Genomic DNA, 23,211 nt, shown 5'->3' with positions numbered 1-23,211 from the left:
GGCAAAATGAGATTTAAAATCCGCAGCGGATCTCCCGCGCGCGGATCCGCACCCCATAGGGATGCATTGACCACCCGCGGGTAGATAAATACCCGCGGATCGTCAATAAAAGGGATTTAAAAAAAAATGGAGCATGAAAAAATCTGGACCATGCTCCATTTTCGTGCGGGTCTCCCGCGGGGTCGGCTCCCGCGGGCTTCTATTGAAGCCTATGGAAGCCGTCCAGATCCGCGGGAGACCTAAAATAGGAATTTAAAGAATTTACTCACCCGCAGCGGAGCGGGAAGCTCTTCTCTTCCTCACGGCCGCATCTCCCTTGCTTCGGCTCGGCGGATGTGCCCGGCGCATGCGCGCGGCACGTCGACGACGTGCCGGCGACGTGCCGCCGGCGTAAGGAATTCATCCGCCGGCCGAAAAAGAAGATCCGGCCGTGAGGAAGAGCAGAGCTTCGCCGCCCGCTACGGATAGGTACATTCTTATTTATTGTTATTTTCAGCGCTCATGTCCGCGGGGCAGGAGCGACCCGCTGCAGATTCTACATGTAGAATCCGTAGCGGGCTCGATTTTCCCCGTGGACATGAGGCCTTAGTCACATGGGCGTAAATACGCGCGTATATACGCGCATAAAAACCCACAGGCGTTTTTACGCGCGTATATACGCGCGTAAAAACGCACCTACAAAAGATAGAACATATTGGTGGCAATGGACATGGTCACGCGTTTTTTTTTACGCGCGTATATACGCGCGTATTTACGCCCGTGTGACTAAGGCCTTAAGAGTACATACGCATAAATCATATACAGTGTTGATGGCTTTGTTTCAAATTCATTGTTATTTTGTACAAAAGACTTAAATTATGAACATTGTGTAACTTTCTAAATACTTCTAGACCCAAATCCAATTTTAATTTAAGTATATTTTCAATAAAGGCCCATTTACACGAGCAGATGATCGCTCAAAGATCGATCAAATGACAGTTTGAGTGGCAGCTTTGAGCGATTATCTTGCATAAAAAATAATTAGTATTTAAGTAGCTACTCAGCTACTTAAATACCAATTAAAGGGGTTGTCCCGCGGCAGCAAGTGGGTCTATACACTTCTGTATGGCCATAATAATGCACTTTGTAATATACATTGTGCATTAATTATGAGCCATACAGAAGTTATAAAAAGTTTTTTACTTACCTGCTCCGTTGCTAGCGTCCTCGTTCCCATGGAGCCGACTAATTTTCGCCCTCCGATGGCCAAATTAGCCGCGCTTGCGCAGTCCGGGTCTTCTGCAGTCTTCTATGGAGCCGCTCGTGCCAGAGAGCGGCTCCGTGTAGCTCCGCCCCGTCACGTGCCGATTCCAGCCAATCAGGAGGCTGGAATCGGCAATGGACCGCACAGAAGAGCTGCGGTCCACGGAGACAGAGGATCCCGGCGGCCATCTTCAGCGGTAAGTATTGAAGTCACCGGAGCGCGGGGATTAAGGTAAGCGCTCCGGTAAGCATTCTTTACTTCCCTGCATCGGGGTTGTCTCACGCCGAACGGGGGGGGGGGGTGAAAAAAAAAAAAACCCGTTTCGGCGCGGGACAACCCCTTTAAGTGTGCAAATGAAGCCTTCACTGAAGGCAGGCTAATAGCCTGAGGCTATTATCTGGGCTTAGATCCTTTGTTCTCCATGGGGAAACAATGCTATCAGCACTCCCCCCCCCTCCCGTGGAGAACGACTGATAAAAGTGAGTGATGATTTTAAGGTTAGCTTGATTTTAACGATCAGCTAAAAGTGCCCGAAAAGTGTGCGATGAGCGCACATTTACATGCGCCGATTATCGCTAAAACGATCACCGATTAGCGAATTTTTAGCAATAATCGTCCAGTGTAAATGGGCCTTAAGTTGCATGTCCTTTATTGTTCTTCTTGTCCTGATCTTGAGTCACATTCGGGCTAGGCTAAACATAGCAAATATAGATGGGTTTGTTTCAGATCCATTGTGGTGATGAACAGAGTTTAAATTAAGAAAATTGTTGTCCCTGTTCAAATGCTTTAGGACTAGAGATGAGCGAGTATACTCGCTAAGGCTAACTACTCGAGCGAGTAGTGCCTTAGCCGAGTATCCTCCCGTTCGTCTCTAAAGATTCAGGGGCCGGCGGGGGGCGGGGAGTGGCGGGGGAGAGTGGGGAGGAACGGGGGGGAGATCTCTCTCTCCCTCTCTCCCCCGCTCCCCCCCCCTGCTCACCGCCACAACTCTCACCTGTCACCCGCGCCGGCAGCCAAATCTTTACAGACGAGCGGGAGGATACTCGGTTAAGGCACTACTTGCTCGAGTAGTTAGCCTTAGCGAGTATACTCGCTCATCTCTATTTAGGACCCAACTGTATATATTAGGTTGGATGTTGTGCTCATAAAGAATTTCTGGTTTTACCTCCACAGTGACGTCAGCATGAAGACACCGCTGCCTGAGCATGTATGGCCACCATCCCATTCATTTCAATGGAGCTGACAGAAATATCCAAGCGGGTGCATTCCATTCAGTCTCCTTCTCACTGCAGCAACCTTGCAGTGAGGAGGACAGGGAACATAGGAACCTCGATCTTAAAACCAGCCTTACACAGCCGTGAGATACCCATCGATAAACAAGTTATTCCCTATCCTGTGGACAGCGAATAACTTGCAATCTTGGTATAACCCCTTAAATAAAAACTACTGAAAGAGAGAAAATAGAAAAAAGGCTAACCAATGGCTTCCTTTGAAGCAGAGCAGATGTAAAATATGTCATCCCGTTATAAGCCTATGAGACATAGTAGAATAGTAGTAAGTTTGTCTCCTACTTATTTTTTTAACATAGATAAGTTACAGTAAATTACTCAACTCATTTATGCTCATCTTTGGCAACATTATCAATTCTCTTCAGGTAGACCAAGGGGTTAAATCCCTGCTGGTATCTTGTCCATGTAGTCATTTTCAAACTGAAGTTGACTGAAAGCTGTAAGGTGTTTCATCAGATTCTGAAAAGAAAATCGACAGGATCATAAATAACTACAAGACAATAATGTATTTAATGATTGCTCTACGTTTAGCTTACAAAAGAACAAATTACATATCTGACTTCTAAAGGTCATTTTACACGAGACGAGCCGTCGGGCAAACGATGGCCAGCAGCTCGTTGCAGTGATGTTGCTAGGTCAGGCTCACACGGGTGTAATTTCATCGCTTATTATGAGCATGATGGACGCATGTATAATACGTGAATGAAGTTGATAAAAGTACATTGATTTTCATTGATCGATTCACACTAGCGTATATGAATTGCGTATAATAAGCGCGTAAAAAAGAACGCAGCCTGTTCTATTTTAACACGAACATGACGTGTGATAGAGCCCAATTGTTCTCTATGAGTGTATAGTAAACGTTGTACGTACGCAATTACATTGCATATGTGAGGTGTTTATACGCAACATTGCTAAGCGACAGAGTGGGAAATTTAAAAAAAAAATGAAACCAGGAAGACTGTGCATAACAGCGTTTAACCAAATGTTCGTGTGAGCCTGGCCACTGCTGTTACAAATGAGTAGACTTGAAAAAACAATGGATTTTAACTTCTCAGGATCTCTGCTTGCTGTCAATAAATGGAACTATTGAAAGCTGAAAAAATCAGGCTGTTTAGAGGATTGCCTAGACTAGACACAATTGTAAAAAAAACTGTCATCTGAAAGAACAGTTTTTCTTGGACAAGACTATATTCCTCCACCCAATCATACACATAAATGTATTCTGCCATAAAACCACACATCTAAGTCTTTAGAACACCCATAAGTGAAATATCAACTAAGTTTTTTTTTACAAGAGTTCCTACAACTCTACACTGAAAATGCTAGAAGAAAAGCAAGCAAAGACGCAAAACTAACTGTCAGGATATATTATTATTACCATCATGGAAAGTTACCTGTTAAGAACAGCTATTATATGCTAAAACAGACATAGATGTAATAATTATTGTGTGACATCGGTCTTCAAGTAGAACAATGCAAAGTGGTTACACTCAGTAGCTCATCATAATTTTTTTTGAAAACTTTGGAAAAGTATTTGTTTAATGAAACTTACAAAATGAGCCCTCTAGTGGACAGAACAGTCATTCTGCTCCCTATTCAAGAAGATGTCTTCTAAGCATTACAAGAGAAATCCTTTTACATCTAGCTGCTCTAGATGTGTAACATTTTCATCTAGAATTTCAGCTTAAGTAATATATGGAAAAACCAATCAAACTTCCCATACACCTAGGGTCCATATTGCACCATACAACACGGCAAAAATTAGACCTAAGTGCAGGACCAATTCAAGATAAAAATGTATTACTTATGTTTAAAAAAAATATAAAAGAATAAACTGTGAGGGGATAATTAATTAAGACCAGCGTTTTAAAAGCGTTTTAATATGATCCCCACAGGTACACAATAAACCTAATGTACAGAACAGTGCAAAAGTTTTAGGCAGATGTGGAAAAAATGCTGCAGTAAGAATTGTTTTCAAAGATGAGCAAGTATACTCACTAAAGGCAATTGCTTGAGCGAGCATTGCCTTTAGCGAGTATCTCCCCTCTCGAGGCGGAAGGTTCGGGTGCCAGCAGCAGGCAGGGAGCTGCGGGGGAGAGCGGGGCGGAACAGAGGGGAGATCTCTCTCTCCCTCTCCCCCCCCCGCTCCCTCCTGCTGACAGCCGCTACTCACCGCTCCCCTGCGCCGGCACCCGAACCTTCAGTCTCGAGCGGGGAGATATTCGCTAAAGGCAATGCTCGCTCAAGACATTGCCTTTAGCGAGTATACTCGCTCATCTCTATAGGCGTCCGATTGGCTCCAAATTTATTCTGCAGCAAGATGACAACCCTAAATGTTAGGTCAATGTCATTACAACTATCCTCAGCATAAAGAAGAACAAGGAGTCCTGGAAGTGATGATATGGCCCCAAAGAGTATTGGGAACACTGTATGCATATGCAGAATCTCCACACGTATAACTAGAAAACAAATGCTACAAGTTACTAATAAGTTCCAGAGCTATGATAAATCACTAACAAAGCTTATCTGTAATAATAGGTAAAGGAAGAAGAAACCGTGTCAAGGTGCAGTACATCATCGTAATATCAGGAATACCCGATAAGCTCAATGAGGGTGTATTGTAGCTCACATCCACAGTATCCTAGTGATATGCATTCACTTATTACAATGGGAAAATGCCTTTAACTACAAACATTTTTCGTTTTATCATCTTTTCATTTTTGCCTTCCAAAAGCTATAACTTTTTTATTTTTCTCTCAGCATAAAATAGCAATATTAGGACTTGTATTTGCAGGATAAATTATGTTTAATGCTGCCATTTAAGGTGCTACATAATGTACTGAAAAACTTTGAAAGATTTTTAAGTAGGGTGGAATTATTATATAATTTTTTGTTATGCTTTAAGACCTTAAAAAACCCTTTAAACAAATCACCTGTGGGATAAGTAATATAATTTTAATAGCTTAGACTTTTATGAATGTAGGGATACTAATTATGTTCAATTTTTATTTCTTATACGTTTTTTATTACTTTTGATTTTTTATATATATTTTTAAAACTAATTAACCTTTAAACCAATTTTCTCTAGCACACAAGGGGATTTATCCATGCGATTGCTTGTACAATACACTGCAATAGACTTTATTGCAGTGTATTGTGTCTGTGCTGTCAAATTTAACCAGAGGTACAGTGTTATAGGTATATTATGATGGCAGACGTGGAGGCCTTCTCTGGGCCTCCAGGTACTATGACAACTAGCTGCCATGACAACGACTCAGCACACTGCAATCAGATGATGTTCGTGGTTGCTATTGACCATGGGTTACACAGACTGGATCAGAGTTATATTTCAATCTCAGCCATAGTAGACAGAAGTCAACTGTATAATACAGCCAGAACCAAACACATGTGCAGCATGATCAGCCCCCTGAGCCCACTTTCGCTGTATATGTATAATGGATGTCAGGAGGGGATTGAAATGCTATGACATCATTCACACTGAACAAACAGAGGAAAGCCTAGTAGCCTCTAGCAGAAGAGTTGGCATATATGAGCATTAGACCGGTGGTGATTGGCTGGCTGAGAAATCTACACCCGGCCAGCTCAATCAACCCCCATCTGTGGGGCTCTGCTGCTGGAAATCCATGTAGAACAACAGATCCCAACAGCACACCCTAACACTTACTTGGGGAAGAAGACAAGTCAGTGGAAGCAGTGGAATGCTCTGGTCAGTGGTGTACTGGGATTCATGTGGATGTTACTTTGATATGAAGCTGCTACCTAAACATTGTACAGACCCAGTACGAGGGGGTGTGAGAAGTATTGAGCTTTACCCAGAAAAAATTAAGCTAGGAAGCTGTAAATTGCAGGGTATACTTGTCTATTTGTCTGTATTCAATGATGCAAAAATCAACTACCTATAATTGTAACTTGGCTTTTTTTTTCTGGTCCAAAGTGAACATGGCAGCATCTCCAGAGACATTCAGTGTGGAAGAGCATAGGACCACAATCAATTTCCTGTTTCTCCAAGGGAAAGTTGCAAAGCAGATCCATGATGACATGTCACAAACCTTAGGTGACAGCGGCTCTTCATATTCAACAGTTAAACGTTGGGTTGTAAATTTTAAAACTGGCCATTTCGGTGTTGAAAGTAAGAACCCAGTGAAAGGCCTGTCACCGTCTCCTTGCCTGCAAAGGTGAAAGCCATCCATGATATCCGCTGAATATCAGGCAAAAGTATTGCTACCTATCTGGGGATATCACGTGAGAGAGTTGGTGCCATTATCCACAACCACTTGGGAATGAGAGTGCTCACAGCCAACTGGATCCTGAAACTTTTGACAACCGAACAGAAGAGGAGACGTGTGGAGACATCGGTGGCTGTTTTGGAGCATTTTGCAAGAAATGAGTCAGATTCCCTGGACAAACTGGTAACTGGTGATGAGACATGGATCGACTGTTATGATCCAGAGATAAAGTAATAGTGTAAGGAATGGAGGCACAGTGGTTCCCCCAGGACAAAGAATTTCCGTGTGCAAAGGTCAGCGCAAAAGCAAATGGCAACAATTTTTTTTGATAAAAAGGAGTTCTGCTCGTAGACAACCTCCCAAAGGGTTCAACCATCAATGCAACATATTACTGTTCGTTAGTGACAAAGTATTAAGGACAAATGTGGAGGAAAGCTCTCCAAAGGTGTCATCCTGTTACATGACAATGCCCCGTCACGCACTGTAGGTACAAGTATTGCAAAAATGACCAACTGATGCCCCATCCACCCTATTCACCCAACCTGCCTCTGTCTGACTACCATCTGTTCCGCAATCTCAAAAACACCTAAAGGGAGAACGGTTTGGGAGTGTTTTGAAGGCAACCAATGCTGCAAATGAGTTGTTTGACCAGCAGTCGGAAGAATTCTATTTGCAGGGACTTAAAGAGTTCCAGGAGAGATGTCACATTGACATTTGGGGGAATATGTAGAATAGTGCGACAGTTTCAGCTTCCTAGCTCAATTTTTTCTAGGTAAGGCTCAATACTTATCAGCACCCCCTTGTATATCCCTTCATAGCAACAGTTTTCCCTAGTAGCAGTGATCTCTTTCAGCAAGATAATCAGCATTGCCGCATGGCAAAATTGTTCAGGAATAATTTGAGGAACATAACAGAGAGTTGAAAGTGTTGACTTGGCCACAGAGGTAGAACTCGCATTTACCACACATTTATGGCACATCCTGCAGATATTTTAGGAATAACTCGAAAGATATACAGATATAAAATAATCTGCATAAGGGCTTATTAAGAGTGCCTTAGGCACGATTACGCTTGGCACCATGAAGCATAGCTGAATAATGGCTCCCACACACTTGCATTTTTTTGACACTGCATTAATTAACTGGGACTGCAGCGAGGAGTAAAGTATCCCCTGCCACAGCTATCAAAGCTGTGGCATAACACCGCAATGCTATTCCATTACTTTCAATAGAGCCGGCACTACTGCTCCCCCATTGAAAGCAATGGGAGTGGATTGCTATCCCCTGCTGTGGCTGTGACAGCTGCAGCAGGGGATTCCTTGGATGTGAAACCCTTAGATGCTGTCACATCAAGGGGCTTCACCTTTCTGTTAATGGGTACGGCAGCAGCGGCGCTGGCCCTATTGAAAACATAGGGAGAACATGCGCTCCTTTGCCACAGCTCTGACAGCTATGGCAGGGGATTCCTGAATGGCTGAGCACTGCCTCTGATTGGCTGAGTGCTGTGACCAATCACAGACAGCACTCAGATGTCATTCAATGAATGGCTAAGTGCCGCCTCTAAATGGTCACAGAACTCAGCCAATCAGAGGCAGCACTTTCTGGAGGTGGGGATTTTTCAATCCCCGGCCACTAGAATATAGATGAAGATTGACGGGGACGGGGAGAAGAGCCGGACCGTGCTTCTAGGTGAGTTGCATTTTTTTTAACAGCCTTTCATTCGGCAAGAGCTGCCTGTGATTGGCTGAGCACATCAGCCAATCACAAACAGCTCTTTCAGCAGGCGGGGGTTTTAAATCTCCGCCTGCTGATAGATCAGCACTAGAGAGCCGGGGACAGCCAGGAGAAGACACGGCTGAGCCCCGGCAGCTGAAGGGAGGTAAGTATGTTTTTTTTTTTTTAAACCACTTTTTCTGGATTTTCAGGGAAGGGTTTAATTTAAAGCTCTTCCCTGAAATCAATTGAAGGGGTTGCTGGCAGCAGAATCCTCTACCGCAGCTGTCATGTGTAGAGAAGTGAAGAATTCCTCTGCTGCATCTGTCACAGATGTGGCAGATGTAGCAGCAGGGAATTCTTTTAACTAGCAGGGATGAAGGAAACATCTGCCACATGCGGCAAATGTGTTATTCATTCCCGTGGGGTCACGGCTGCGGCGGACAGGTAAGTATATATATATATATATTTTTTTTTTTTTCATTTTTTTTTTTTTTACACTATAATTTTTATTTTTCAGGGAAGGACTTATATGTAAAGCTGTTCCCTGAAAAGGAATGCAGGGGCCAGCAGAGCATTATTTTCAATGGAGCCCCCAGCAGCAGCCGCGGACTGAGCCTGGCAGCAGGGGTGTTGTTGGGCCTCCTACGGTTGCTGTGTTGTGGTGGCAGGGGTAGTAATGTGGTGCGACGCCTAGTAGTATAGGGACCCCCTAATAGGGGTCTCCATGACGTGGCTAGTGGGCTTATACAATTTGATCAAAATGTAGCTAAGCAACTCACGTTCACGCTTAAAATAATACCTTGATGCAGTAGATCAATGTGTAATTTGTGGATATGCGGTCCCTGCTTTCCTTCGTATGGTTCCATTACAAATTAGTTTACGGCTTCAGGATGCATCCCGCATGGATTAAATACAGGCAGCCTCTATGTTGCAACTTTTATACCAGTAATAATGTGCATAATATAAATTCTGTGAATCATCCTCACGGTATATTAAAACAGTAAATTTGCTGAACTGCTTTTCCATTACCACCTTGAATTACTTTTGTAGTTGGACTTACTAATAGGTGAATTTGAAATTTGTGCAGAAATTGCATCCATAAATACAAATGAGGACTCACCCTGTAGCGGAGCCTGTGGCTGTGTGGGTATTTATGGCTACATTTCAAATAAACCTCTTAACAATGCAGCACAGACAGAAAAGTGTATTAATCTGCACAAACTAAACACAGCAACTAGTACTTTAGAGTCATCGGATACAGCCTCATGCATTGCACATATGAAACACAGTGTTATACAAGACCTTATCTGAGGCATATATATCTCCTGCATGATGCTGTTATATACAGTACGGGGACAGGATATGGGATTAGAGGATAGGATATCAGACAACTATGTTTATATACAGGGGAGCCCCCGGCCTTTCTGCTGCCTGAGGCCAGTCTCATGTGAACGCAGCTGAATCCGGCTCTGACCCCGGTTAGCGACCCCCGCGTACCTTCATTTTCTGTATTGTGGATGACCGCAGACACTCGCCATCGGACATTTGCAGTACAGATTTTTTTCTTTTAATTATTTTTTTTCCCCCGTGCCGTTGCTAGGAGATGATATGGGTACCCACAGCCTATCCGCAATGTCAATTGTGGATGGGCTGCAGGTCGGATGGCTTCCATTGAACGGAATCCGCACAAAAATAGAACATGCTGCAATTTTAAATCCGTTTGCGGAAATCGCTATCTGCTCATTTGATTGAACATGCGAATATTTAGTTTTTTCAATGGGTGCAGAATATGGGTGACGATTGCGGATTCCGCAATTGAAATCTGGTCATGTGAGACTGGTCTGAGGCGAATAGCAAAGTGGCGCCCACCCACCAAAAAAAACATCACTTCACTGATGACAAAGAAAGAAAAAATATATATATGTGTACATATATATATATATATACACATACACAATCAAAGTAGCAAGAACTGAGGGTGGCACTCTGCACCCAAAACACCCAGTCTGGGGAATGCTTGGTAGCCTATATTGTATCTATGCAGTGTGGCTTGGTATCTGGGATAACCAAGAACCAAGCTCAGTACATTATTACAGCACCAGAACTAAGGTCAATAAAGATCTATTTAATTTTGCACTTCCTAATACAACCTGGACAATGGTAATGTATGATGGGAGTCCTCAGTTCACAAAGAAGAATGCTACTACCCATCATCACTCTACAGGCTATGACTGCAGGACTGATGAGAGGCAGCCATTGGCAGGATAAGCAATGACATTGTGACTCCCACATGATGTCATCTCTAATTGGCTTTGTCATTTTCTTCTCCATCCAGTCTGACAAAACTTCTCCTGGACACAACTTGTCTCTTCAAAGTTTGCCACACACATGTCTTTGGCTCTTTACTTTTTCATATCCATAATCCCACCATTTAGATAAACCTCTAATAGTCACACATGTGGTTTCCCCTAACTACTGTTCAACAATACAACTCCCAGCGCCCCCTGAGTAATGAATAACAGGCTGCACTGTCCCCCTGTAGTAAATAAGGAGCTATACTGCCCCCTGCAGTAATAAATAGCTATAATGTGTCCTGCAGTACCCATAATGTCCTTTATAGTAGCCATATTGCCCCCTGCTGTAGCCATAATGTCCTCTATATTAAAATAACAAACTCACATCCCCCTTGATCCTACGGCGCCTTCCGTCCACCACCAGGCATCTTCTCTCCAATATCCTGTGGAATGATGGAAGTGAGGCAATTACATTATCACGCCATCTGTGTCACATTATAATTTATAATTATAAATTACCGCCCCCCTCAGTAGTTGGGAAGTGGAGCCACCTGAGGCAGAGTGTTGAACTTGCCTCATGTATCACAGCATACAGTACATGGAAAATATGGCTTGACCTTAACAAGCCTAAGCTAAATCACTAATCAGATCAAGACCTCGTTGACTTTCAGAAATCGCAAATAATCAATTTTTCGCCCAATATGACAGAATGTGTGACAAAGGCTCCTTGTTGAGTATCCAGCACACATGTGAACATAGCTTAATGCATATTAATGGATATTTCCATTGATGTAGCTGTAAATGATGTAGGAATATCAGAATGAGTTACAGTAGTTATACAGAGATGGGAAGCGTTATATATACACCATTCATTTTCCCCCTCAAAACTATTCTGTGGAAGATCACTCCTGGTGAGAGTTTCTCCAGCGGCCAGCATGGTGTGGATTGCTTACATGTAACTAGCAGAGGCTTTACACAACATTAGGGAAGTGGATCAGTGTTTGTTTTTTTTTTGCGTGAGGGGGGTTGCTGGCACTAGATAAATTTTGTGGCTGGAGGGAATTGTGGCTACCAGCAAGAAAGGGATTGTGACTGAGACTTCTGGTCATTACAGGAAGTTTTGTGTCTGTTTCTGAGATGTGTTATGGGTGGCGATAGCCTGATTTTGGAGGTGCATTGTACATGTATGGATTTAAGTACAGGTTTGTTTAAAGAGCTGACGGTGAGAGTAAATGAGTGTGCTATTTTATTATATGGGGATGTGGTAATCTGGATGCGTGTGTTGTTCACAGTGGCCATTGCTAGTGATATCACTCCTTAATCAGCTGCTTAAAATTAAATGGGAAGGGTGGGAGGAGTTGATAAAAAAGGGCTGGTCTCTGGTCCCTGCTGATATGGTGCAGTGCAATGCCCTCCATGAAAAAAAAAGAGTTCAGAGAGCTTTGTAATTTGATCCCAGAGTCCAGTCCTGAGGATGGTGGCTTAAGCAGATGCTACCTTTTCTGTTTAGTACTGCAGCTCTTCCCAATACACCACTTCTCCTGCACAGACTACATCCAAGAATTTCTGTATGGTGCGCGTGTAAGGGGCTGCTTGAGAAGGAGTCAACTGGTTGTCATGATAATAGATTTGGAGATGCAATACGTTTTGCAACGATTTGAATTGAGTATACCCAGCAGAAAATGGACTGATTGGTTGCTGCCTCGACTATAAAAATATTTTTTTGCTGTGACACAAGGGGAGAAGAGACTGTAGAAGTGGCTGGAAGTGCTGCTGATAGGGAAGACAGAGGGCGCAATACTCTGCAGGGCAGCTGCTGACAGCAGTTAGGGGACATTGTGGACACATCTCCGAGAGAAATAGAAGCACAACTTCTGGGAAGTGAGACAACGGCAGCCCTCTTAAATTCATGTAAGATATGATGCAATGATCTACATGAAGAACAACAGAAGAAAATTTTTGTCCAAGAGGGCCTTGTCACCGGACAGCAACTGAGTCCAACTTAGAAAAGCATCTAGACAGAGTGTCTTCCCCTTCCAAAAAGCGAACTGTAAGTGAGGTCTATCTTAGCATAAGTGATAGGTGTGCCTACTGACAGAGACCAGAGTAAGCATACAACAAGTCTGTATAGGAAAACACTGCAGCAGTTATTCAGCCAAGAAACATTGCTTTTGGTATACAGACTTGAGATGAAGTGATACATCAATACAAGCTCTGTCTAATAGAGATGCTGTGTTTAACTGTGTTTAATTATGCTGCATTAATTGTCGTGAAGAGACCACCTTCCTAAGAAGGGCTGTGTATTATGTATTATTGTATTATGTGAACTGTCTTTCTGTATGTGAACTGTATTACTTAGTGAACTAATCTTCACCAAGTATTGTTAACCCTTTCCAATCCAATTTGTATCCTGGTTTTCCTAGGGGGCTTACTCTTTTTCTACTGTTATACAACAACGCTATATGCTGGCTAAAGCCAATACTGCATAAGTTGACACGTTGGATAGACTCCGACAGCAGAGAGGCTGGCAATATATAGTAAGAGAACCCCGACGGGTGACTTTTAACATCAGAACTGTACAGCCTTAAATCATAATGTCTTTAGACGTCAGACAATGGATTGGAAAGGGTTAATATTGTTTCCAAGGTATTGTTGTTATCTTCTGTTCTTATATCTGCATTGAGAATCATTTCTAGGATTTAGTTAGTGTAGATAGCCTAAGTAATTATGCAGTAAAAGTTTGACCGCTCATTTATATCTATGCTGTTATTTACGATACTTCTGTTTCCTAAATAAACTTTGTTACTTTTGGTATCTCCATCTGCTCTATTGTATCCTGGAACCTGCATCATGCACTGCCTTCCAAGGTATTGTTTCCTGAGCACTAGTATAACACCTTGACACAACGCTCTACTCTCTTCTTCTGAATTTTCTAGAAGGTTAGAAAAACTTTTCTAACTTTTGTTTCTCCTATTGCTTAGTGCTGATTGGCTGCTCTGAAAGGAGCTGAGTCTCTGGGCTTTTCTATCCCTCTTTGTGCTATACTTTTCTCAACCACCACCTTCAAGGCAAGACATCAATGCAAATATAATGAAAAAAGTTTGGCACCGTGTTAGCTAGTAGAGCAAAACGTGGTTGTTCCCAGCAAGAGAAACCACGTAATCTTGTAGATATGATACCTTTTAATGGTTAACAAAAATATATAAAACACATTTAAAAGGCACTTATCACACAGTCCCAGAAATGCAAGTATTATTATATAGTGAGAGTTCTGTGTTATTACAGATAGTATGGATAGCACTGTGTGGAAGGTGCATGGTAACAAGCACTGTATGGGAAACACACATGATAGATACACTTTGGCCAGCATTATATATATATATATATATATATATATATATATATATATATACACTGTCTCCTCAACATTCAGAAGCTAAAGCTTATCGTCACAATTTTTTATGTCACTGTTTTGCTGGCACATTGTTGTATAGGAAAAGATCGAAGATTGTAAACTGGAGAAGGGTTGTGTAGTAACACATTTCACCACTTCCTTAAGTATGTAAGCAACACCATCAAGAGAAAAAGGAATAACAAACAATGCAGACCCCTAAATAAAATCAAACTCCAGACCAGTACAGTAAAAAAATCTTCAGACTCGTGGATCCTCGTATAAAACTTCAGTTTGCCCCCTCACACATTTTCATGACTGCTGGCTGTCATCTGCCTAGGACTTTCCTCTAGATTGCTGGGTTAAGAGGTCTATCAATGCAGCACTGGTAGCTAGGGATGTTGCTAGTGTCTAAGAAAATTAGGGGCACAAGCTTCAAAACACAAATATTACCCCCTAGTTTATATATAAGCAGAATTTATTACGCTATTCTTCTTTCCTGTAGTACAAACAGCAGCACATATGCACAAAGAGATTTATTCCCCTACCGTTTGCTTTGGAAATGTGACACAAATAGTTAATTCAAATTAAAAAAACAAACAGACCTATAAGATAGCTCCTTTCCTTCTTGTGTACTTTTAAAGACTACAAAGATGTAGAAAAACCTTTATTGGGGGAAGATATGTGCTGCTGTTAGGACTACAGGGTAGAAGAATAGCATAATTAATTCTACCTTTCCTGGGTGTTCTAACACAGCAGCACATGGGATATGGCACAATCCATTAAGAATGGGAAATTCCAGAAATAAAAACTTAATGACCAAAGGAAGAGTCTTCTCCATAAACGGGTTTAACTTACACAAGTTATTTTGTGTGCTCCATGATACTGCTGAGCAGATGCTCTCAGCTAGAATTACAGCACATTCTGCCCTCGACGTTGCCGTGGCTCCGGTATAGCGAGCACTAAGGTCTTCTGGGCAGATAACTTTACTATTGTATGAAGTGATCATAGGGTCTCTCAGCCAAATAGGTATGGGGTCTAGTGGCTTTCTCCCGTTTCTTTGGGCTGTGTACAACAACAAACAACTGGTCTGTCTTCCAGATAATAATAACCAGGAAGGCCACGTTTCTTGACAGGAATAGCAAGTCTGCGTCCTGTAAAGGTTAGAAGGAGTGCTAACATAGCTTTTCTAGGACAAGAGGGAAATCCAATTTTGAAAACTGGTTGACTTTAAATGTCTATAGCCTCTGAATAGCCATTATGAACCGCTTTCTCAGAGATACTTTAGCTAGAAACTTACCTTACCCTTTTTCAAATCCATCCTATGGAAAATGGAGCATCTCTCCTAAAAACAGTTCCTAAGCTTATAGCCTTCTTTGTTCACATGATTTCTGAAGGTGAAAACTATTCAGGTGCAGGACGTATTTGTTGCCATTGCTTGGGTTGCCAAGAGGTTGGGGTTTTGCCTCTGATAAACCCATGTTTCTTAGCAAGGCCCTGTGATTTCTCTTGCTATAAGGATGAATACCTTCAGGTTCTCGAATAGCCAATTGCTCTGAAACATCAGTTCTGGTCTGAGCAGAAGTCTCCCATAGATCCCCTGACTCATCCTGTGGAGCAGGGAAAATCACATTGTCTTAGGTCAGATTGGTATCACTTCTATTAAGTGGGCTTGGTCTTGCCTGATTTTAGACAGGACTCTTGAGACCTCTGGACCATCTTTATTAACACCATCTCCTGAAGATGGACACTAGGCGGGAATAGACATTTGTTGCGTATATTCAAGTGGCCAACAGGGTAGAGAACATTGCATTTTATATCTCTATGTTCTCTAGTTAGGAACTACAAATTTCCATATTGTCAGGCCAAACACTTTCAGGTTTTCAAACTGCTGGCTGTTCTAAAACATAAGCTCCCGTTGGAGTGGAAGCTACCATAGGTTCCCTGACTCATCCTCCTGAGCAGGGGAAACCACATTCGTCTCAGCCAGATGTGGCAAGATAGCTTAATAGGAGACTTGATCTTGCCTGACCTCTGCCAGAACTCTTGAGACCATATGCACTTGCTTGTTTACACCACCTCCTGGAGGTGGAAATTATAAAGGCATAGGCTTTATTTGTTGATGTTCCTCAAACAGCCAGCAAGGTGGAGACTACTGCATTTCTCAAGTCTGTTCCTTATTAGGGCCCTGTCAATTTCCACCAGATTGGGTAAGACTAAACCGATTTTTGGTCAGAGTACAGCCAAACAGCAACCAGGGTGCCTTGATGATGTCACCAAATGTGTCCTTCATCTTGCTAATGTGCAGCATTTTCATTGGGCACCTACATCACATGATCTAGCCATATATATCATAAGCACAGGGTAACCATTGGACATTTTACAGCTGAGAAAAGGATATAAAACTGGCATCACATTTCTATGTATTTTCTCAGGGACAGATAGCGCAGGTTTTGAAGCAGCTTTTCCACTGCAGAAATTTTGTGGCATTTCCGCACGGTCCCGCTGCAGACATTCCGCAAGATTTCCGTCCCATGGAAACCCAGCCATAAGGATGCAACATTTCGGGTAAAGTTACCCTTTGTAAGGTATATGTTCATGTTAAAGAGAGATCAAGGCCTGGAAGGCTCACAATTACCAGAAGGCCAATCTTTGTGGATTGTGTTATAGGATACAAGTTCTTAAAGTGAACCTCCGGGTTTTGGGACACAATTCTGTCCTGGGACAAGATGGTTCGAGGCCTTGCTTTCAGCTATCTAAGTTGGCTGCAGCAATTTTCTGACTAGCTAATGCACACTGTGCACTGCTCTCTGATTGGCCAGTGCTGATCACATGAGCAGCTCTAGCCAATCAGAGAGCAAGTATAGTACATATGTAGTCCTAACACTGAACGGATTACATAGAATGAAGATTGCATTAGCCAACTTGGATGACTGAAATAGGACCCAAAACTAGTAGATTGCTGGGCCACCAGAAAAGAACTGCAGGCAATATACCCCCTTCCCCATACGGTCCCAAGACAGAATTTTGCCCTGAAACCAGAAGGCTGCTTGAATAACTTTTGAAATGAATGTTGATGGTGTAGCGCAGTGGTTCAACTCCAGTCCCCTGGACGCCAAACAAGTCATGTTTTCATGATATCTTCTAGCAAGAACACCTGTGGCAATGTCTGAGGCACCAACAATAATTACATCACCTGTGGAATACAGAGGAAATCCTGAAAACATGGCCTGTTGGGGGTCCCTGAGGACTGGAGTTGGGAAACACTGGTGTAGGGTACTATATCGAAATACACATTAACTCTTTCTCACCCATATGTGAACTTATTCCGTGGAGTTGATCACAATAGACATGTAGGCAGGGCTCTACACCGTCAACATAAAAGGGAATAGAAGCCAAATCCAGAGTCTTCTCTAGAAAGAAAAGATGACCTTGTACTGACTAGCTGTTTTGAGGGTCTTGCCCTTCATCAATGTGCAGAAACTTTCTGGCTGGCTGGGTGAGAGGCCTATGATGCAGGTTCAGAGAAGTCTATCATTATGGCTTACATTCGCAGTCATCTTACAAGGCCTGCTAAAAGGTCCAAACATTGACTTGTAGAAAACTACCTTCTAACAGGTGGTGCTACTGAAGCATTTGTAACATCTCCCATTTGCATACATCTAACTGAGCATGTCTCATGAAAGTATAGTAGCACCTTAAAGTGGGCCTACTTGATGGTGGAGTGTAAGGTGCGAGACATTCTGTACCTACAGGCTACTGATGCGGACATTCTGTACTGTAGGGACTACAGTATTTTGTGACAAATTCTTCATGTTGACCAAGTCAGATGTTGTGCACTTGTACAAGGGGCCAACCAACTATGGGGTGCAATTTATTTATAGAATACTGTTTAAAGGTGCCTTCAGATGCCTGTAAGAGCAAAACGTTCACGGTAGCGCAAAGTTTTGAAAGTCGCACTATTGTGCATGTTTTAGTACATTTTACTGCACTTTCTGCACTGCCGTTCACATCGTCAGAGGACACATCCACACTGTGATTGAAGAGGCTGTGCAGCCTAATTAGTCTCTGATTAGTGCGATTCCCCCATGAAATTACGCAGTTTATTGCGCAATTTTGTGGGGATTGGCTGCGCATTTGTGCAACCCTAAGGCCTCATGCCCACCGGGAAAATCAGGCCCTCCGCGGATTCTTCATGCAGAATCCCGCAGCGGGTCCCTCCTTTCCTGCGGACATGAGGCCTAAAAATAAGCATTACTTACTTGTCCAGACACTGTGGATCTGCCGTACGTCGCGGACGGATCTTCTTTCTTCGGCCAGCCGGATGTGCTTGGAATTTAACTACCTGCGTGCGGATGTCCCCGTGAACATGAGGCCTAATAGACTCCTATAGTGCCTTAGGTGCATAAATGCGCACAAAAAAAGGGCATTTCCCTTTTTTTTTCACCCGAGCAGCATACACGTGCAAAATTAACAGTGAGAATGTTCTCTGCGCAATGTGCACAAAAATTTTGCGCGCGCAAAAAAGTGCTGAAATATGGTTGTCTGAAGCTACCCTTTGCTTTTACTCCAGATTATACTGATCAGATCAGTGTAAATGAAAGACCTCCAATTCTGACGTCACGTGAGCTCATATTTGCATGTTTGCACGCATTACAAATATGTTGCTTTTTTGCATGTGCATCGCCGTATTTTACTGTACGTTTTGTGCTGCGGGCATGTGCATTTGTGCCCACCAATGCTCCCAGACATTGAAATAGCAAATTAGTCTAATGAGCTCAAGATGTGTTCTTTTTCTTGTGCAATTGTGCAGTTTTCCATGCATCTCCAAGCACATTGCGCGTACATTTGCGCATGAAATTAATGGTTTTGTCCCATTTTGCGCCCATTATTTTCACAGCCACAAAATGGGACAAAAACACGCCCATATGTTTAACCCTCACTGTGTCTTCATACAGACCCTTCCTATGTGTCAAAATATTTTCCCGTTAAACTAAAAAAAGAAAAGTAAAGTAAAAACTATTCTCGATCCTACCATATACAGATAAAGAAAATACAGAAACTACGGGGAACTTTTTAAAGACAATAATTCAATTTTAAGCAAACATCTAAATGTATGTTCAATATGGAATGAGGAAACTGGTTACTTTGTTCACAGTTGATTAACCATTGTCATAATTATGTAAGTACTTCAAAAATGTTATGTCCCAAAAACAAATTAGTTGTAATACAAACATATATCCACAAGAGGGAGCCAAAGTCATAGCAGAATATTTTTAGCAGGTTTACCCTATGAAATCATCTGACAGCTCTAAACTATTATAAGATGTAAATAAATACGGGCTCCAACAATGCAGCGTCCCAGAGCCCAGACGCTGACATTCAAGACAATGCAACGCAAATGCCGTGCTGGAAGCCTGCTTCAGTGTAAGTGATCTAATAAGTCAAAACTTGCCAACATGACCCAATTCACTGGTAAATAGAAAAGTGTTAATTTCAGAACAGACAGCATTTTGTATCAAGTGAAATTGGTAAGTAAATGTAGGGCTCATCAACCAAGGTGGCCGACTGACTCTTTTGATAGCCGCAGCAATAGCCTGCTGCCATTTTAGTCACTGAGTCCGGAATTGGACTGAAATAGAACACATTCATTTGCATATGAATATTCACATGGGCTTTCTTTCCTCGGATGAAGAGTGCTAGTCATAGAAAAAACGCAGCATGACCTATTTTGGTGTGATTTTCGTATGGAAATCTCCATTAAGGTCTATGGCTGTGTTTAAAAAAACGTTTTGCACTTGCAATTTTTAATGCATATTGGATTCCTGTCCCACGAGCGTATATCGTCCGCCGTTTTCACGACCGGCTGATATACGCTACATTGGGAGAGATAAAACTGGTAAATGGGCGCACAAATCAAACGTTTGTGCGCCCGATCAGAAAGCATGGGTCCCGATGCATATATGCCAAGACTACTATGCCGTCGACCCTTTTCCTTCCCTCCCCATCGCTGGCTCACCTCTCTTCTCCTCCCCATTCGTTCTTTGCAATGGGAGGGGGGCGGAGCAGGGTGGAGCTAAGTGCTGGCCCATCCCGCCCCCTCCAATTGATGGCTCTGGACAATGAGCTGGGAGAGGGCGGGAGCCTAGCTAAACTCCCTCCCACCTGGGGCGACTGCCATGAGGTCCCATAGGAGCCCATGCAGCGGCCAACATATTGCGGCCCAAAAGATAGTTCCAGGACTATCTTTTGGGCCCTACGTAAAAACGCCCAGCGCTATATTGGCTTTTTTACATCATGGGAATATGCCCATGTGATCTGATGCATTGGAATCCAATGGATTAGATCACAGCGTATATCAGCCAGCCATGAATACGGCCACTGATATATGCTCGTGGGAAAGAGGCCTAACTGTGGAAACCATTAAAAAACAATTTAGAGAACCAGGAAGTACAGAACCCGTACATTTATGCAGGGGGAAGGGGGAGTTTATGCGCATAAAAAAAGGTGCAAAATTGATAGAAATTGCATGTGAATATTGCAAAACGCAAGAAAATCGAATAAAAAAACCTGACAGAATTTCCAGGACTGAAAACCCTGCCCGTGTGCATACAGCTGTAGGCCTCATGCACATGGGTGTATTTTTTGGCCGTATCACATCTGTATTTTTTGTGGACGTAATATGGACAGAATACAACACCATTGATTTGCAGTGGTGTATTCAGATGTACGTTTAATTCTGCGCTTACAAAAATTGCAGCCTGTCCTATTTTGCTCAGTATTATAGACCGAAATTGTCCATAACAGCCTATAGGATTATTAAAAATGCAACAAATACGCAGTTTCATGTGTATTCAGTGTGCTTTTCACACATGTTGCTAGGAGATAGTGGGCTTCTTGCATTCTTTTTGCGCATATAACAAAGGAAGTGAATAGTTGTACAGTTGTAAGTAACATTTAAAAAATGCATATGCACTAAAAACTCCCCTAATAGGCACAAAAAATTAGAAATACACACGCAGTTAGGGCTTATTCACACGTCCGTATATCGGCCGGGCTTTTACTGCAGGTGGACGAGGCGGGCCGGGAGCAGTGCACTAAGCTCCCACCCCCTCTGCGGCCCTCGACGCTATTTGCAATGGGAGGGGGCGGGAAGGGGCAGAACTTAGCTCCACCCCCGTCCCTCCCATTGCAAAGAGTGGCGTGGGGCGGAGAGGGGGAGCTCAGTGCACTGCTCCCGGCCCAGCACACTGGTGAAAACACATGAAAAGTAAACCTTTAATACATCCGTCTTTGTCTCTTTGCCCTCTACAGTGGATATAAAAAGTTTCCACACCTCTGGTAAAATGTTAGGTTTTTGTTATGTTAAAAAATCTGAAAAAGATATATCATTTCAGATTTATTTCCCCCTTCCATGTGACCCGTTATCTGTATAATTGCATTAAAAAACAAACTGAAATCATTTAAAGTGGAAAAATTTTAAAAACAAAACTAAAATAATGTGGTTACACAAGTATTCACACCCTGAAACTAACACTTTGTTGATGTACCGTTTGATTTTGTGACAGCATTCAGTCTTTTTGAGTAGTTATCTATCAGCATGGCACAGCTTGACTTGGAAATCTCTGCCCGCTCTTCCTTGCCAAAACACTCCAAATCTGTCAGATTGCGAGGGCATCTTCTGTATACCGCCCTCTTCAGGTCACCCACAGTTCTTCAATGGGATTCAGTTCTGGACTCTGGCTGGGCCATTGTTTTGTTGATTTGGTTCGCCATGCTGCAAGGTGAAATTCCTCTTCATCTTCAGCTTTTTAGCAGAGGCCTGAATGTTTTGTGCTAAAATGGACTGATATTTGGAACAGCTCATAATTAACCATCTTGACTAAAGCCCCAGTACCAGCAGCAGAAAAACAGCTGCAAAAACAACTGCCTCCCCCATGCTGCACTGTGGGTCTGGTGGTCTCTAGAGGAATTAGTCTGACATGTTTGATGCAGTTTTAGGGTATTCAATCCACCGGGCCCATTAACTTTGGCAGGGCAACCTTGAACCATGTATGTCAGCTTATATAAGGGGGTAACACTATTTATTTCACGCAGCCAGGCAGTCTCTGTAGGTTTTTGGAGTGCTTCCAGTTGAGTAATAATACTTTTTTAGCATAGAAAAGCAGTAATTTGTATAGAATGGGTGTTGCTGCGTCTACCAGTATGTCTTCCACAAGGCCAAAAAGGCACACCTTAGGGTGTAAAATACATGAGGTTCCCAAATTTGCTTCCACAAACTTAAGAATTTCTTGCCAGTAAGTCTGTAAAACATGACACTCCCAGAACATATGCATGATTGTGCCCACTTCTGTCAGGCATCTTGGACAGACCGCCTCCAGGGATAGGTCCATAGCACGCACTCGCGTAGGGGTGTGATATATTCTATGAAGGAACTTAAAGGGGTTGTCCCGCGAAAGCAAGTGGGGTTATACACTTCTGTATGGCCATATTAATGCACTTTGTAATATACATCGTGCATTAAATATGAGCCATACAGAAGTTATTCACTTCCTTGCTGGCGTCCCCGTATCCATGGTGCCGTCTAATTTCAGCGTCTAATCTCCCGATTAGACGCGCTTGCGCAGTCCGGTCTTCTCCCTTCTGAATGGGGCCGCTCGTGCCGGAGAGCTGCTCCTCGTAGCTCCGCCCCGTCACGTGTGCCGATTCCAGCCAATCAGGAGGCTGGAATCGGCAATGGAACGCACAGAGCCCACGGTGCACCATGGGAGAAGACCTGCGGTCCACCGTGGGTGAAGATCCCGGCGGCCATCTTAGCAAGGTAAGTAAGAAGTCACCGGAGCGCGGGGATTCGGGTAAGTACTATCCGGTTTTTTTTTTTACCCCTGCATCGGGTTTGTCTCGCGCCGAATGGGGGGGCCTATTGAAAAAAAAAACAACCCGTTTTGGCGCGAGACAACCCCTTTAACTTGTACTAGTCTGTCCCTAGCACTAATCAGGGGGGGTCTGGAGGTGGCCAAGAGGCTGCT

Source organism: Eleutherodactylus coqui, chromosome 1 (assembly GCF_035609145.1).
Source record: "Eleutherodactylus coqui strain aEleCoq1 chromosome 1, aEleCoq1.hap1, whole genome shotgun sequence".
Classification (NCBI taxonomy): domain Eukaryota; kingdom Metazoa; phylum Chordata; class Amphibia; order Anura; family Eleutherodactylidae; genus Eleutherodactylus; species Eleutherodactylus coqui.
Note: the sequence above shows the minus strand (reverse complement) of the source record.